The 7205-nt window shown below is 40.6% G+C and overlaps 1 protein-coding gene across 1 annotated transcript in view; it reads left to right on the top strand.

The window, feature by feature from the left end:
* Positions 1–2951: 2951 nt before the first annotated feature.
* The window catches only part of LOC103026224 (muscleblind-like protein 1), a 189077-nt gene continuing 184823 nt past the window's right edge, over positions 2952–7205 (top strand). The window contains exon 1 of the mRNA XM_049478656.1: positions 2952–3103. The gene's annotated coding sequence lies outside the window, so the exon portion shown is untranslated. The remainder of the gene's footprint in view (positions 3104–7205) is intronic.

Below are 7205 nucleotides of genomic sequence, written 5' to 3'. Positions count from 1 at the left end.
TAAAGGGTTTATTAATGGTTTACAGTTAGTTTATCAATGGTTACTAATTAGGTTGTAAATGCCTTAAAACCATTAATAATCAGTTATGTGGCTGTGGGTTCACTATTTGGCAAACAACAGGTCTACGTACATTTCTACGTTTGTGTTATAACTGATTATTAATGATTTTCAAGGCATTTACAACCTAATTAGTAACCATTAATAAACTAAACCATTTATAAACCCTTTACAAAGGTAGTCTTATTTTAAAGTGGACTTAGAATTAGACACTTATCTAACAATAAAGTCTCCAACACTGAGAAAACTGCACCCAGCTATTTTTCTCGTTGCTGGGGGAGTTGAAGGTGGTGAAGGCGAAGAGTTGAGGACCTGAGGTCTGTGAACGTATAGGGGGTACCCCTGCTTTCCTCTGCTGTGCTGGTGTTCTCAGGCCCTTCTTGGTGCTGGGGTGAAGTTTTCAACCTGCCAGACCCTCCCATAATAATAACAACAGTGTATATAATCAACAGCTTTAACTACATGTTTCCAGCTAGACAGAGTCACTAATGCTATGGCGATGTTAAAAGTTACATTTCCAAAATTAAAAATGAAAGCGTCGACATAGGTGACATTGCAGCAACGTTACCAGAATGTTTAAAAGTGTTAAACAAGAATGTTCTAAAAACATCCAGAAAACGTAACATTTTGAACATTTTAAGAATATTAATTGTAACGTCTGGGTAGCAGCCTAGTAGTAGTAGTTGTACTAATAATAATATTCAAGGATACTTTATTGTCATTCGCATCACAGTTGGTACATGAGGTGTAACGAAATTGTGAAATCTCACGATCCAGTTTACACCCAAGAGCTGTTGTCAAAATAGATAATATAGATAAAATAGATAACAAAATAAAAGAACATTATAAAAAAATAGAACATAACAAAATAGACATCAACATAAATACACAAAAAATAAATAAATAAATAAATAAATAGAGAGAGTAGACAGGTAGCGGCAACATGGAGACCAGAGAGCAAGTTTTGCTATAGCAGCATGATAATGTAAATTAAGAGTAGTACAATATAAAGGGTCTCAGTGGAGTTTAAAGTAGACTGTATATAGCTGGACAGAGCATCGTCTCTTAAAAGTGAAGCCACCACAGGTCGGGCGCCCCCTGCTGTTTGGCTGCAGAAAGCTGTGTAACTCCATCCATCCCCATAGGTTTCAATGGCAAAACAGACAACTTTCAATCACGTTTTTTTCTAATATACTGTAATTCTACCTCCATTATTTAAATGCAACAGCTAGTGTAACCTCTGCTTGTATTGTCACATTTTTATATCCCCACAGAATTCGGTTTTTAAAACTTTATTCGGCTCTATTCAAAAAAGGTGTGGTTATGGTAAAAGGGCTGCTTATGGGCGGGACCAATAACAGACCGTCAGCTCCGCTCCGCCCCGCTCTGCAGTCTGTGACCGCGAGGCAGCCCTCAGGGGCGGGGTTATTCAAGTGAGTAGGCGGTCTCTCCACAGCCTTTCTCCCTCCTCTGGTCTCTACTGCGCAGACTCTGGTCTCTGAATCGCCAAAATGGCGGAAGATTTTGGCTTCATTTTCATTGAATGAATGGGAACGGCGTCCATCTTTATATACAGTCTATGGTTTTGCACTTGATTCTCCGCAGCATGTTGATGTACAGTTTGCTTAGCACTATATCAGACAACTGAATAATTGAATTAATATTTAATTGACTATTCATATCTTTCACTATTGAAATTAGACATTTTAAAATCATTTTAATTTAATTGTCATTGTTTAGATTTGATGGTCTTATTGGTTTCTAATGATTTAAAGTTTGTAAAAAAACTTTTGCAATTTTCTAATATTTTTTCACATGTCCAAGTCTTAACCCTAGATAAAGAGAATCCAGTTAAATAAATGAGAGAAAATATTATACTTGATCATTTATTTTCATTTATTGAGGAAAATTATCAAAGAGTACATATTTGTAAGTTGCAAAAGTATGCGAACCTCTAGGTTTAGCCATTCATTTTAAGGTGAATTTGATTTGAGTTAATCCACTTCCATTTTCTGTACTGTATATAAATCAAGTAAAGCAAGTAATTCCCACATGTAAAAACTATGTTTAACACAATTATTACAAAAAATTACAAAAAAGCAAAAGGGCCATTTAAATGAAGCAAATTTAATGCATTACTTTTTATCTGTGTGTGTTTTCTCTGTGTGTTTGTGTATTAGAGTGTGTGTAAATGTATGTGCATTCTCGTAAGCATATATACTGTAGTATGTGCATGTTGTGCAGACTGTATGGGGGCCACAGCGAGGCGAAGACAGATGCTGGAGCGCTGATTAGTGCGGGGTTAAGACCATTGCAATAAGCAGCAGAGTGCTGACATGGTGGCCTGAATACCAGCCCCTCCCCTCCCAAACACGCTTACCTTATCTCACACCTCTCTCTCTCTCACTCTATCTCTCTATCTCTATCTCTACCTACCAACTTTCTGTCTTTTTCCCTTTCTTGTTTTCTGTACTGTTCCCTCTGCCAGGAAAGAACCGGGGGGGGGGGGGGGGGGGGGGGGGGACAAGGGGAAAAAGAAAAAGAAAGAAAAAGAGATTCAACAGGTCTGGTCTTGCTTTCTCTGGTAACAGCACACAGTCACACTCATATAAACCAAAGATGGAAGGGTAGAGTCAGAGTAAGAGAGAGAGAGTGAGAGAGAGAGAGAAAGAGAAAGAGAGAGAGCCTGTTGCTATAGTAACCTGAGCAGCATTGGTGCCAGTAGTGTAGAGGCTAATTCTGGGCTGGGCTAAACCTGCAGAGAGAGAGAGGGGGGAGAGAGAGAGAGAGAGAGAGAGAGAGAGAGAGAGAGAGAGTCAGTGAGAGAAAGAGAGAGAGATAGATAGAGAGAGAGAGAGAGTCAGTGAGAGAAAGAGAGAGAGAGAGAGAGAGAGGAGGTACTGACCCCAGCCATCCCACAATGCATCGCATGACACGCTACTTACCAGCCCTGAGTCGATTTCTCCGTCCCCAGGCTGTTCGCAGCTTCGTTGACGTCGGAGGGAGTTGAGACGAGAAGCGCAACGGCAGGAAAAGAGCCAAGCAGGTGAGGAATCACTACCGGTCATTGACTCAATGCCACTTGAGTCACAAAACTCCAAGGGGTCTTTTTACAAAGGTTGACTCATCCAGGTGATCTCCAGTATGTTTCTATAAGGACTGAGGCTCTGGATTTCTAGTTCATGTGTGCAGAAAGTTTGGGCAACGTTCTTGATTTGTGTTTGCTGGAGAAAATGCTTGTTGTTGCCAAACGTTTAGATGAGGAACGTTGCATGTTTGACCAGAAATGTCATGTTTCTATGAGGACCAATCAAACCAGCATGTTTCTATGAGGACCAATCGTCTGAACATTGACCAGTTGGTACAAGAGGTTGGGTTTTTTAGGGTCTACTTTCCAAAGAAAGGGCTGTTATTGGGTTTTTGCATGTTTGACCAGAAATTTTGGGGGCCTTTTTTTTGAGAATGTTCAAGCATCCAGGTGATCTTCAGTATATTTCTATAAGTATTGAGCTTCTGTATTTGTAGGTCATGTGTGCAAAGATTTTGGGCAATATTTTTTTTATTTCTGCTTGCTTGAGAAAGGGTTGTCCTACTGCATCATTCATTGCCAAACATTCAGGTACATCTTTAGGCAGTGGAGCTTTGCATGTTCAAACAGAAACTTTTTGAATATGTTGACTCATCCAGGTCTATCTCCAGCATTTTTTCTATGAGTATTAAGCTTCTGAATATTGACCAGTTGGTACAAGAAGTTTGGTTTTCAGAGTCTAAATGCAGAAAGTTTGGTCCAATTTACAGAGAAAAGGGTTGTTGTTGGGTTTGTCTCTGGGTAAGGGAGCTTTGCAAGTTCAACCAGAAACTCCAGGGAGTCTTTTTGAGAATGTTGACTCATCCAGGTGAGCTCCAGTATGTTTCTATAAGTTTGGGCAATGTTCTTGATATGTAGTTGCTGGAGAAAGAGTTATCTTTGCCAAACATTCAGGTAAATTTCTAGGTAAGGGAGCTTTGCGTGTTCGACCAGACACTTCATGTTGACTCATTCAGGTCTATCTCCAGCATCTTTGATGAGTATCAAGGTCTGGTCTACTTTCTTGATTTGGTTTGCCAAAGAAAAAGCTTGTCTTTGCGGTTTTCTTTGGGTGGGAGCTCTGCATATTTGACCAGAAACTCCATGAGTTTATGCGGATGTTTTTTTGTTAATGTTGACTTGCTTTATGTTCTTTTTTCATGGTTGTCTTGCAACCATCTCTTCATTCATTGCCATACATTCAGGTTTCAAAAATGGAGATCTGCACATTTGACCAAAAACTCCAGGGGTGGTTGTATGTTAAACAATGGCATTTGGATCAAACAGGGGACCATATCTAAACCCACTTTTGATGTTTCTTCTAATTTAATGGGACTTCCTGATTTGCTGGAGGGGTCTTTTGAATGTTGACTTGTCCAGGTAGTCCACAGATGTGTTCTCCAGCATGTTTCAATGATTATCAACTTTTGCATCATTGACTAAATGGTACAAGGGATTTAGATTTCTACATCAGAAGTTCATAAAGTATGACCTAAATTATTGAATGGATGTCTTGCAGCATCATTCATTGCCAAATATTCTCCAGTTCTCTTGTTAAGGCAGATCTGTTTATTGGACCAGAAACTCCAAGGGGTTGGGCAGTTGACTTTTCCAGGTAGTCTTCAGATATCTCGTATATCTTCAGCATCTTTTTTTTGAGTATTATGTCTTTAAATAGTGACCAACTGGTCCAAGGTGTTTGAATTTCAAGTTCATAAGTGCAAAATGTATAGGCTTTGTTCTTGATTGGCGGTTGCCAGAGAAATGGTTGTCTTGCATCATTCATTGCTAAACATTCGGGTGTTTCTCTAAGTGAGGGAGTTTTGAGCATTCTACTCAATGTTCTTGCTTGTTTGTACATGATTAGAAACACAAACTGCTGGACTAGTACTTTGGCTATTGGCTCAATCAGGAAACCATATCCAAACCTACTATAGACGTTTCTTTTAACATTGAATAGATTAACAGACTTGCTGAGAAGATACTTAGTATGGAATCTGTCTGGGTTTAGAAGCAGGTGGACAAAGGGCAATTGAGACTTCTTAGAAAGGAGTGACAGTCTTCATGTCATTTTGTGGTTACAGCGTTAACTGGCAACCCTTGTATCAGCTCGGCACCTATGAAGAAACTACTTCTTGCTAAAGAACAAATCGGTCCTCTGGGTATTTCAGAAGGATATTGCACTGGTGTAAACGGGCTCCCAGCCCACGGGACTGTTTGTCATGTTGTTGGTTTGTCAGGGAAACTGTGTGCAATGTCCTCTCTGGCAAGAAATGTAAAAAAAAAAGTGGAACTAGGTTATGAGCTGCTGTCAAGTGGAGCGTCCCTTTTAATGCTAAAGAGATGGGCAAGGATTTGATGTTCCATTATTAGCCTTATTCTAATCTCAGCACAATTCTTCTGTGATAATCATAGCGGCAGGAAACCTGCGACAAGGACGAGGGGGCAGGTGCTTTCCGTCCACTTTCGGTAATGCTTCAGCAATTCCGCACTGACCTCTGCTTCGTGGGAGGACCCTACCCTGGCTGCACCCTCTGCGCTGTGAATTCACAGCCAGGCTGCAGTTATTTGCAATCCCTTGAGAGCTCCCCGGTTCTCTCAGCTGAGCCTTCTTGGTCAGGCTCATAACAGAGGGGGTGAGTGGGTTCAAGCAAGCTGCCAGGCATGTACCATGTACGCCATTTAGGAAAATTGCCTAGTACCAATCAAAGTACTGTGTAATTATGTTTGGTGACTTGATGGTAGTTTCAAAGATATAGAATGCATTTGTGTACTAGTTTTTCTTGTGGAAATAGTAAGTAAATAATATATCCAGATGTTTGTGGACACTTTTATAATGCATTTAGCTGATAAACATAGACATTTTAATAGAAAATGGGAATTTACTGACCTTCAGATGGCTGTGACATCAATACCGTCAAACACAAGTTCAAAACCTCATTGAAAGCTCCTTTGGGTAACCCAATCTCAGTTTTCATTACCATCAAATTACCTACAATAATTACCTTTTCCTATTGCCTATAGTATATTGCTTACAGAAATTGCTTCTGTATTCCACTGCTCTGTTTGGTACCATATCCAGAAACAGAAATGTTAAGAAACTTCCATATGGCTGTGGCATCACTCATTAAGATGATAGGATCAATGCTTCTGCAGTTGCTTCAATCGAGAGCCCTCATTTTCTAAGGAAACCAATTGCCTTGTAAGGCCAATGCTCCATTGGGTACCATTTCCAGAAGAAAAATGTCCAATTGGCCTTGGCAGTTCTCATCCCAATGATAGTGCCACACTTGTCGTGCCCATTGAAAGGTTCTTTAGGGAGCCCAGTCAGGCTTATTTGGAGCATCAAAGAAACTATTTTCCAGCTTTTTAAATACATATATTTAAATATAATGTTCATTTATATCCAGGAACACAAATGTTAAGCAGCTTTAAGATGCCTGTGTAATCACCTGCACCTCCCTACTAATAGACTATAACGCTTAGACAGTTGCACCACCCAGACCAAATCTGGCTCTTTATAGCTGTAATATAATACAGGAAATTATTTTGTTGCTCGTAAAAAAAAACTGCCTCATGGGGACTATATGGGTGCCATATCCTGGAGCATGAATTGGATGGAGCTGCAAAAAAATCGCCGTGGTGAGGCAGAAAAAAGGAAGTGAGGGAGAGGGAAAGGTGAGTCAGGCAGAGAAGATATTGAAAAGTGATTGAGTGCCGGGCAGCGTGAGAGAAAGTGTTGGATTGGACAGGGGGGAGGGAAGCAGGTGGTGCTGAGTGGCTTATGAAATTGGTGGGAAACTGAAGAGAGATAGTAGATCCACTCAGCCAATCAGCAGCAGAACAGTAGCACGTTCCCCACGGCCACCGGCTTGGGCAGTCCTCGGGGGAAGAGGCTGTAATCAGCTGGGGCTGCTAGTCCATAGAGGTGGGGAACTTCTCGGCAGGCTTGTTCAGTTCCTCCATAGGAGAATCTACGCTATATGGAGGAAATACTGGGTCAGATGCATATTCTTTGCTCTGAAATTCAAAATCGAAACTTATACTGGCTCTACTTTCCTGGGAAGGCTTTCTACAAGAT

The sequence above is a fragment of the Astyanax mexicanus genome, chromosome 4 (genome assembly GCF_023375975.1).
Source record: "Astyanax mexicanus isolate ESR-SI-001 chromosome 4, AstMex3_surface, whole genome shotgun sequence".
NCBI classification, from domain to species: domain Eukaryota; kingdom Metazoa; phylum Chordata; class Actinopteri; order Characiformes; family Acestrorhamphidae; genus Astyanax; species Astyanax mexicanus.
Note: the sequence above shows the minus strand (reverse complement) of the source record. Positions and strands in the feature narration are given on the sequence as shown.